This window comes from Salvelinus sp. IW2-2015, linkage group LG4q.1:29, assembly GCF_002910315.2.
Source record: "Salvelinus sp. IW2-2015 linkage group LG4q.1:29, ASM291031v2, whole genome shotgun sequence".
Taxonomy (NCBI): domain Eukaryota; kingdom Metazoa; phylum Chordata; class Actinopteri; order Salmoniformes; family Salmonidae; genus Salvelinus; species Salvelinus sp. IW2-2015.
The window spans coordinates 45,844,993-45,853,406 of record NC_036842.1 but is presented as its reverse complement, the minus strand read 5'-3'; the positions used below and the strand labels follow the sequence as shown (position 1 = coordinate 45,853,406).

General features: G+C 49.4%; 9 non-coding genes and 1 pseudogene across 9 annotated transcripts; 4 read left to right on the top strand and 6 right to left on the bottom strand.

Annotated features, from left to right (window-relative positions):
- Positions 1-973: 973 nt before the first annotated feature.
- LOC111962887 (U5 spliceosomal RNA) lies at positions 974-1,088 on the bottom strand. Its single transcript, XR_002877175.1, has one exon. It is a non-coding gene; the product is annotated as a U5 spliceosomal RNA (small nuclear RNA).
- Positions 1,089-1,465: 377 nt separating this feature from the next.
- Positions 1,466-1,655, bottom strand: LOC111962870 (U2 spliceosomal RNA). The gene has a single exon (XR_002877163.1). It is a non-coding gene; the product is annotated as a U2 spliceosomal RNA (small nuclear RNA).
- A 376-nt stretch (positions 1,656-2,031) lies between these two features.
- Positions 2,032-2,143, bottom strand: LOC111962890 (U5 spliceosomal RNA). Its single transcript, XR_002877178.1, has one exon. It is a non-coding gene; the product is annotated as a U5 spliceosomal RNA (small nuclear RNA).
- A 369-nt stretch (positions 2,144-2,512) lies between these two features.
- LOC111962872 (U2 spliceosomal RNA) lies at positions 2,513-2,698 on the bottom strand. Its single transcript, XR_002877165.1, has one exon. It is a non-coding gene; the product is annotated as a U2 spliceosomal RNA (small nuclear RNA).
- Positions 2,699-3,558: 860 nt separating this feature from the next.
- LOC111962875 (U2 spliceosomal RNA) lies at positions 3,559-3,739 on the bottom strand (annotated as a pseudogene).
- Positions 3,740-4,111: 372 nt separating this feature from the next.
- Positions 4,112-4,228, bottom strand: LOC111962882 (U5 spliceosomal RNA). The gene has a single exon (XR_002877170.1). It is a non-coding gene; the product is annotated as a U5 spliceosomal RNA (small nuclear RNA).
- A 2,245-nt stretch (positions 4,229-6,473) lies between these two features.
- Positions 6,474-6,660, top strand: LOC111962873 (U2 spliceosomal RNA). Its single transcript, XR_002877166.1, has one exon. It is a non-coding gene; the product is annotated as a U2 spliceosomal RNA (small nuclear RNA).
- A 386-nt stretch (positions 6,661-7,046) lies between these two features.
- LOC111962881 (U5 spliceosomal RNA) lies at positions 7,047-7,163 on the top strand. The gene has a single exon (XR_002877169.1). It is a non-coding gene; the product is annotated as a U5 spliceosomal RNA (small nuclear RNA).
- A 387-nt stretch (positions 7,164-7,550) lies between these two features.
- LOC111962871 (U2 spliceosomal RNA) lies at positions 7,551-7,740 on the top strand. The gene has a single exon (XR_002877164.1). It is a non-coding gene; the product is annotated as a U2 spliceosomal RNA (small nuclear RNA).
- Positions 7,741-8,124: 384 nt separating this feature from the next.
- On the top strand, positions 8,125-8,242 carry LOC111962886 (U5 spliceosomal RNA). The gene has a single exon (XR_002877174.1). It is a non-coding gene; the product is annotated as a U5 spliceosomal RNA (small nuclear RNA).
- Positions 8,243-8,414: the final 172 nt, after the last annotated feature.

Below are 8,414 nucleotides of genomic sequence, written 5' to 3'. Positions count from 1 at the left end.
ACCTCCATTCCAAAAACCCAGTGAATCTTTAGGTGCCTTGCTGAGGAGACGTTATCCAGGTATCTCCCAGAAAAGCCCTCACTTCTTCATCCCCCACATGGGGATGTACATGTTCACTGTGACAGCCTGTAGTTGTCCTTGCGCAGGCTGGTCACCTCGTAATGACACAGGGGTCTCTCCTTGCCCCCTTCTCTCGCCCTCTTCATCACCTCCTCATGTTTCTCCTCTTTGTGGAAAGTCACCTCGAAAGCCTTCTCCCTCGGGTTGTCCTGAGAGGCACAAGACATCCTTCACTTCCACCTTCAGTGCCGTCATCAAGATGTTCCTGCGAAGATTTCTCCCAAACTGCTCCATCTCTTTTCTCTCCAAGCGAATCTCACAGTGTTGGCCACTCCGATCCCTGGAACCAAACTTCTCTGGATATTCTTCTCCATGGTTTCTTCCCAAAAATCCTTCCTTCAAAAATGGAAAAACCGGCCAAAAATAAACTAAAACTTCCTCCCTCCGGACTTCCTTCGACCTTCTGACTCAGCGAGCTGTGGGCACCTCGGTACCAAGCTTGATCTGAGCCAAAAGGCCGAGAAGCGATAACCCACAAATGGACCCCTGCGCCCCGCGGCACCCGGGGTTCTCGGCAGACTTTGGCGGTTTGGCAAAAGGTGGCTCCTCCCACCCACCCACCCACCCACCCACCCACCCACCAACCAACCTTTCCCTGGCGACAGACAGACAGACAGACAGACAGACAGACAGACAGACAGACAGACAGACAGACAGACAGACAGAAATGCGGGTGTTTTTTTTGTTGTTTTTTTAAGTCGCCAATGCGTCTTTAAGTCACTAGCTCTTTGAACTCAATTGCCTTAGCGACAACTTGGAGTGGAAAATACACCGGCAGTCCGATTGAAGTCAAAAAGTCTCGGCGGTGGGTGCGTCATCATCTCTGTCAATTTCTTTGAAACAAGATATACCGGGCTCTGCCAGAAGCAAAGCCCTTCCAAAAATACTTGGACTCATAAGTGTTCCTCTCCACGGAATCTTTAGTAAAAGGCGAAAGGCTTGTGCGTAATGAAGAGAAACCAGAGTCGTATGGAAGTCAGAGGTCGGGTTCCGAGCATACTCTGTGCACTACTAGGCTGGGACCTCGCGGGTGGGTGGTCGGTCACCCAACCCACTCTGCCAACTTTGTGTGGGTAAAAAGTCACAGACAGACAGACAGACAGACAGAACTCACTCACTCACTCACATCACTCACTCACTCACTCACTCACTCACTCACTATCCTGACCAACGTTTTTTTTTTTTTTTTTTTTTTTTTAAGTAAAATGGCGGGAAACGGGGGAACCACGAAAAGCGCTTCGCCCTACTTCCACTTTGGGTGTTTTTTCTTTCCTTTTCTTTCCTTTTCTTCTTCTGCCAGCTGTTTACACAGCTTTGTGTATTTTCTTTCCTTGACCACGGAGAAATGTGTTGCACCGTTCCCGGAGGTACTGCAATACCGGGTCGATGCGTGGAGCGGACGGAGCAAGCCCATTTCCGACTCCCTGTTCGAAAAATCCATTTAATATGTAAGTCCCCCGATGGGGACGTATCAGATATTAAACTGATAAGAACAGATACTACACTTGATCTGAGCCAAAAGGCCGAGAAGCGATAACCCACAAATGGACCCCTGCGCCCGCCGGGCCCCGGGGTTTCGGCAGACTTGCGGTTTGGCAAAAGGTGGTCCTCCCCACCCACCCACCCACCCACCCACCCACCCACCAACCAACCTTTCCCTGCGACAGACAGACAGACAGACAGACAGAACAGACAGACAGACAGACAGACAGACAGACAGAAATGCGGTTTTTTTTTTGTGTGTTTTTTTTAAGTCGCCATGCGTCTTTAAGTCACTAGCTCTTTGAACTCAATTCGCCTTAGCGACAACTTGGAGTGGAAAATACACGGTCAGTCCGATTGAAGTCAAAAAGTTCGGCGGTGGGTGGGCGTCATCATCTCTGTCAATTTCTCTTGAAACAAGATATACCGGGCTCTGCCAGAAGCAAAGCCCTTCAAAAATACTTGGAACTCATAGTGTTCCTCTCCACGAAGTCTTTAGTAAAAGCGAAAGCTTGTGCGTAATGAAGAGAAACCAGAGTCGTATGGAAGTCAGAGGTCGGGTTCCGAGGCATACTCTGTCACTACTAGGCTGGGACTCCGCGGGTGGGTGTCGGTCACCCAACCCACTCTGCCAACTTGTTGTGGGTAAAAAGTCACAGACAGACAGACAGACAGAACAGACTCACTCACTCACTCACTCACTCACTCACTCACTCACTCACTCACTCACTATCCTGCCAACGTTTTTTTTTTTTTTTTTTTTTTTTAAGTAAAATGGCGGGAAACGGGGGAACCCACGAAAGCGCTTCGCCTACTTCCACTTTGGGTGTTTTTCTTTCCTTTTCTTTCCTTTTTCTTCTTCCCAGCTGTTTACACAGCTTTGGTATTTTCTTTCCTTGACAACGGGAGAATGTGTTGCACCGTTCCGGAGGTACTGCAATCCAGGGTCGATGCGTGGAGCGGACCGGAGCAAGCCCCATTTCCGACTCCTGTTCGAAAAATCCATTTAATATGTAGTCCCCGATGGGGGACGTATCAGATATTAAACTGATAAGACAGATACTAACTTATCTGAGCCAAAAGGCCGAGAAGCGAAACCCACAAATGACCCCTGCGCCCGCCCGGGCACCGGGTTCTCGGCAGACTTTGGCGTTTGGCAAAATGGTGGCTCCTCCCCACCACCCACCCACCCACCCACCCACCACCAACCAACCTTTCCCGGCGACAGCAGCAGACAGACAGAACAGAACAGACAGACAGACAGAGACAGACAGAAGACAGAAATGCGGGTGTTTTTTTTTGTTGTTTTTTTTAAGTCGCCAATGCGTCTTTAAGTCACTAGCTCTTTGAACTCAATTGCCCTTAGCGACAACTTGGAGTGGAAATACACCGGTCAGTCCGATGAAGTCAAAAAGTCTCGCGGTGGTGGCGTCATCATCTCTGTCAATTTCTCTTGAAAACAGATATACCGGGCTCTCCAGAAGCAAAGCCCTTCAAAAATACTTGGCTCATAAGTGTTCCTCTCCACGGAAGTCTTTAGTAAAAAGGCAAGGCTTGGCGTAATGAAGGAGAAACCAGAGTCGTATGGAAGTCAGAGGTCGGGTTCGAGGCTACTCTGTGCACTACTACGGTGGGACCTCGCGGGTGATGTGGTCGGTCACCCAACCCACTCTGCCAACTTGTGTGGGTAAAAAGTCACAGACAGACAGCAGACAGACAGACTCACTCACTCACTCACTCACTCACTCACTCCACTCACTCACTCACTATCACTCACATCCTGACCAACCGTTTTTTTTTTTTTTTTTTTTTTTAAGTAAAATGGGGGAAACGGGAACCCACGAAAAACGCTTCGCCTACTTCCACTTTGGTGTTTTCTTTCCTTTTCTTTCCTTTTCTTCTTCTGCCAGCTGTTTACACAGCTTTGTTTATTTTCTTTCCTTGACAACGGGAGAAAATGGTTGCACCTTCCGAGTACTGCAATACCGGATCGATGCTGGAGCGACGGAGCAAGCCCCATTCGACTCCCTGTTCGAAAAATCCATTTAATAATGAGTCCCCGATGGGGACTATCAGATATTTAAACTGATAAAGAACAATACTACACTTGATCTGAGCCAAAAGGCCGAGAAGCGATAACCCACAAATGGACCCCTGCGCCCGCCGGGCACCCGGGGTTCTCGGCAGACTTTGGCGGTTTGGCAAAAGGTGGCTCCTCCCCCCCCCCCACCCACCCACCCAACCCAACCTTTCCTGGCGACAGACAGACAGACAGACAGACAGACAGACAGACAGACAGACAGACAGACAGACAGAAATGCGGGGTGTTTTTTTTTGTTGTTTTTTTAAGTCGCCAATGCGTCTTTAAGTCACTAGCTCTTTGAACTCAATTGCCCTTAGCACAACTTGGAGTGGAAAATACACCGGTCAGTCCGATTGAAGTCAAAAAGTCTCGGCGGTGGGTGGGCGTCATCATCTCTGTCAATTTCTCTTGAAACAAGATATACCGGGCTCTGCCAGAAGCAAAGCCCTTCCAAAAATACTTGGAACTCATAAGTGTTCCTCTCCACGGAAGTCTTTAGTAAAAGGCGAAAGGCTTGTGCGTAATGAAGAGAAACCAGAGTCGTATGGAAGTCAGAGGTCGGGTTCCGAGGCATACTCTGTGCACTACTAGGCTGGGACCTCGCGGTGGGGTGGTCGTCACCCAACCCACTCTGCCAACTTTGTGTGGGTAAAAAGTCACAGACAGACAGACAGACAGACAGACACTCACTCACTCACTCACTCACTCACTCACTCACTCACTCAACTCACTCACTATCCTGACCAACGTTTTTTTTTTTTTTTTTTTTTTTTAAGTAAAATGGCGGGAAACGGGGGAACCCACGAAAAGCGCTTCGCCCTACTTCCACTTTGGGGTGTTTTTCTTTCCTTTTCTTTCCTTTTCTTCTTCTGCCAGCTGTTTACACAGCTTGTGTATTTTCTTTCCTTGACAACGGAGAGAAATGTGTTGCACTTCCCGGAGTACTGCAATACCGGGTCGATGCTGGAGCGGACGGAGCAAGCCCCATTTCCGACTCCCTGTTCGAAAAATCCATTTAATATGTAGGTCCCCCAAGTATGCAAGGGGAACGGAATGGGAGGAGATGTTTCCAGGCTCTTCTCAGGGAGGACCCGAAGGGATTGGGTGGATACCTCCATCCTCCGGCGATGTTCTCGTTGGGGGCTGACAGGGGGACATTGTTTTATGCCCGTCAGCCTCCGTTCTGCAGAAGGTGTATGACATATGGACATATCCTGGTCTCGTGTGACAACAGAAAGTGCAGGTACTGTGGGTCGGGAGAGCACGAGGCGGGGGAATGTGTAGAACCGAAAGCATGTCACGGGTGTGGCTCGGTAGCGCACCTGTGGCGGGACTGCCCGGATAGGCAGAGGTCATATGCATCTGCAGCTGGGGGGAGAGCGAGAGCGGAGGAGGGGGGAAGAAGAGGAGAGGAGCAGGAGGAGGGATTTGGCACAGGAGGGAAGACTGCACCGAAGGAAGGAGAGAGAGAGGGAAGAGAGGAGGAGAGGGCCGGGACAGAGGGAGAGGTGGCCGGGACAGAGGGAGAGGTGGCCGGGACAGAAGGAGAGGTGGTCGGGACAGAGGGAGAGGAGGGGGAGGAAGCAGAAGTGGAAGAGTTGGATATGGAACAGAAAGGGGAAGTCCTCGGAAAGCTGAGGGAGAGGATAGGGGTGAAGGGGCCGGTGAAGTGCTGGAGGGCGGGGGAATTTGAGAGGGTGAAAATGGCGTTTGAGACGGAGATTAGGGAGAAGGGTTTGTCGGGGGAGAAGGATGGTAGGGCCGGGACAGAAGGAAAGGTGGTCAGGACAGAAGGAGAGGGAGCCAGGAGAAAAGGAGAGGTGGCTGGGGCAGAAGATGAGGAGGTTGAGATGGAAGGAGAGGTGGTCGGGACAGAGGAGGAGGTTGAGATGGAAGGAGAGGTGGTCGGGACAGAGGGGGAGGAGGGAAAGGAGGAAAAAGGAGAGAAAAGGAAGGAGAAGGGGATAGAGGAGGAGGGGGGAGTGGAGAGACCAGAGAAGACAGCAGAGGAGAAGGGGGAGGAGGCAAGAAGAGTAATATGTGGGAAAATGTTAGTAGTAATGACGAAGAGAGGGGTGCCGAAGCTAGGGGAGGAAAGGGAACAGCTGAATAGGGAGGCCCAGAAGGAGGTTAGGGAGATGGGGGAAGAGGATTTTAAGAGGGATCTAAAAAAATATGACAAAGATTTTGGAAAGCAGATGAGGGAGTGGGGATTGTACAAGGAGGCGGATAAGGCAAGGGAGAAAAAGGAACTATTGGAGGAATTGCAAAAGGAAAAGAAGAAAAAGAAGGTGGACCATTTAGAAAGCGGGAGGGAGAGAGGTGGTGAGAGGGGGGAGGGGGGAGGAGAGATGGCGGGGCCTTCGCGGGCTCCAGCTGTTTCATCTTCTACCGTACACATGGAGAAGCTTGATCTCCCGGTGATGGGGGAAATGGAGGGAGGGACGGGTCATCCGGTTGGGGCTGTGGGGTCACAGGTCAGTGGTCCGGAGGAGGGCGAGGGGATGGACTGGGGGGTGGTGCATAAGCGGGGTAGACATAGGAAACGTTATAATTATCATAATTAGCTTGGATAGATATGAAGGAACATTTTGAAGAATTGGGTATTGTTTATTGAATGTTTGAATGTATGAAAGAAGAGGTGGGTTTTGGAAAATGTTGTTGTTGGTTAGAATGATATAATTTGAAAGTATGTAAGTATGGAAAGATTCTGTTGGTATTGAAAGTAATATGGATGATTTAAGGTTATTGATGATATCAGCATTGTTGATGGGTTTGTTTACTATGCTTATGTTTTGAAAAGGAATAAAATCTTTTAATAATCTGTTCTTATCAGTTTAATATCTGATACGTCCCCCATCGGGGGACTACATATTAAATGGATTTTTCGAACAGGGAGTCGGAAATGGGGCTTGCTCCGTCCGCTCCACGCATCGACCCGGTATTGCAGTACCTCCGGGAACGGTGCAACACATTTCTCCCGTTGTCAAGGAAAGAAAATACACAAAGCTGTGTAAACAGCTGGCAGAAGAAGAAAAGGAAAGAAAAGGAAAGAAAAAACACCCAAAGTGGAAGTAGGGCGAAGCGCTTTTCGTGGGTTCCCCCGTTTCCCGCCATTTTACTTAAAAAAAAAAAAAAAAAAAAAAAACGTTGGTCAGGATAGTGAGTGAGTGAGTGAGTGAGTGAGTGAGTGAGTGAGTGAGTGAGTGAGTGATGAGTGAGTCTGTCTGTCTGTCTGTCTGTCTGTGACTTTTTACCCACACAAAGTTGGCAGAGTGGGTTGGGTGACCGACCACCCACCGCGAGGTCCCAGCTAGTAGTGCACAGAGTATGCCTCGGAACCCGACCTCTGACTTCCATACGACTCTGGTTTCTCTTCATTACGCACAAGCCTTTCGCCTTTTACTAAAGACTTCCGTGGAGAGGAACACTTATGAGTTCCAAGTATTTTTGGAAGGGCTTTGCTTCTGGCAGAGCCCGGTAATTCTTGTTTCAAGAGAAATTGACAAGAGATGATGACGCCCCCACGCCGAGACTTTTTTGACTTCAATCGGACTGACCGGTGTATTTTCCACTCCAAGTTGTCGCTAAGGGCAATTGAGTTCAAAGAGCTAGTGACTTAAAGACGCATTGGCGACTTAAAAAAACAACAAAAAAAACACACCCGCATTCTGTCTGTCTGTCTGTCTGTCTGTCTGTCTGTCTGTCTGTCTGTCTGTTCTGTCTGTCTGTCGCCAGGGAAAGGTTGGTTGGTGGGTGGGTGGGTGGGTGGGTGGGTGGGTGGGGAGGAGCCACCTTTTGCCAACCGCCAAAGTCTGCCGAGAACCCCGGGTGCCCGGCGGGCGCAGGGGTCCATTTGTGGGTTATCGCTTCTCGGCCTTTTGGCTCAGATCAAGTGTAGTATCTGTTTCTTATCAGTTTAATATCTGATACGTCCCCATCGGGGACTACATATTAAATGGATTTTTCGAACAGGGAGTCGGAAATGGGGCTTGCTCCGTCCGCTCCACGCATCGACCCGGTATTGCAGTACCTCCGGGAACGGTGCAACACATTTCTCCCGTTGTCAAGGAAAGAAAATACACAAAGCTGTGTAAACAGCTGGCAGAAGAAGAAAAGGAAAGAAAAGGAAAGAAAAACACCCAAAGTGGAAGTAGGGCGAAGCGCTTTTCGTGGGTTCCCCCGTTTCCCCGCCATTTATCTTAAAAAAAAAAAAAAAAAAAAAAAACGTTGGTCAGGATAGTGAGTGAGTGAGTGAGTGAGTGAGTGAGTGAGTGAGTGAGTGAGTGAGTGGAGTGAGTCTGTCTGTCTGTCTGTCTGTCTGTGACTTTTTACCCACACAAAGTTGGCAGAGTGGGTTGGGTGACCGACCACCCACCGCGAGGTCCCAGCCTAGTGTGCACAGAGTATGCCTCGGAACCCGACCTCTGACTTCCATACGACTCTGGTTTCTTCTTCATTACGCACAAGCCTTTCGCCTTTTACTAAAGACTTCCGTGGAGAGGAACACTTATGAGTTCCAAGTATTTTTGGAAGGGCTTTGCTTCTGCGCAGAGCCCGGTATATCTTGTTTCAAGAGAAATTGACAGAGATGATGACGCCCACCCACCGCCGAGACTTTTTGACTTCAATCGGACTGACCGGTGTATTTTCCACTCCAAGTTGTCGCTAAGGGCATTGAGTTCAAAGAGCTAGTGACTTAAAGACGCATTGGCGACTTAACAAGCAA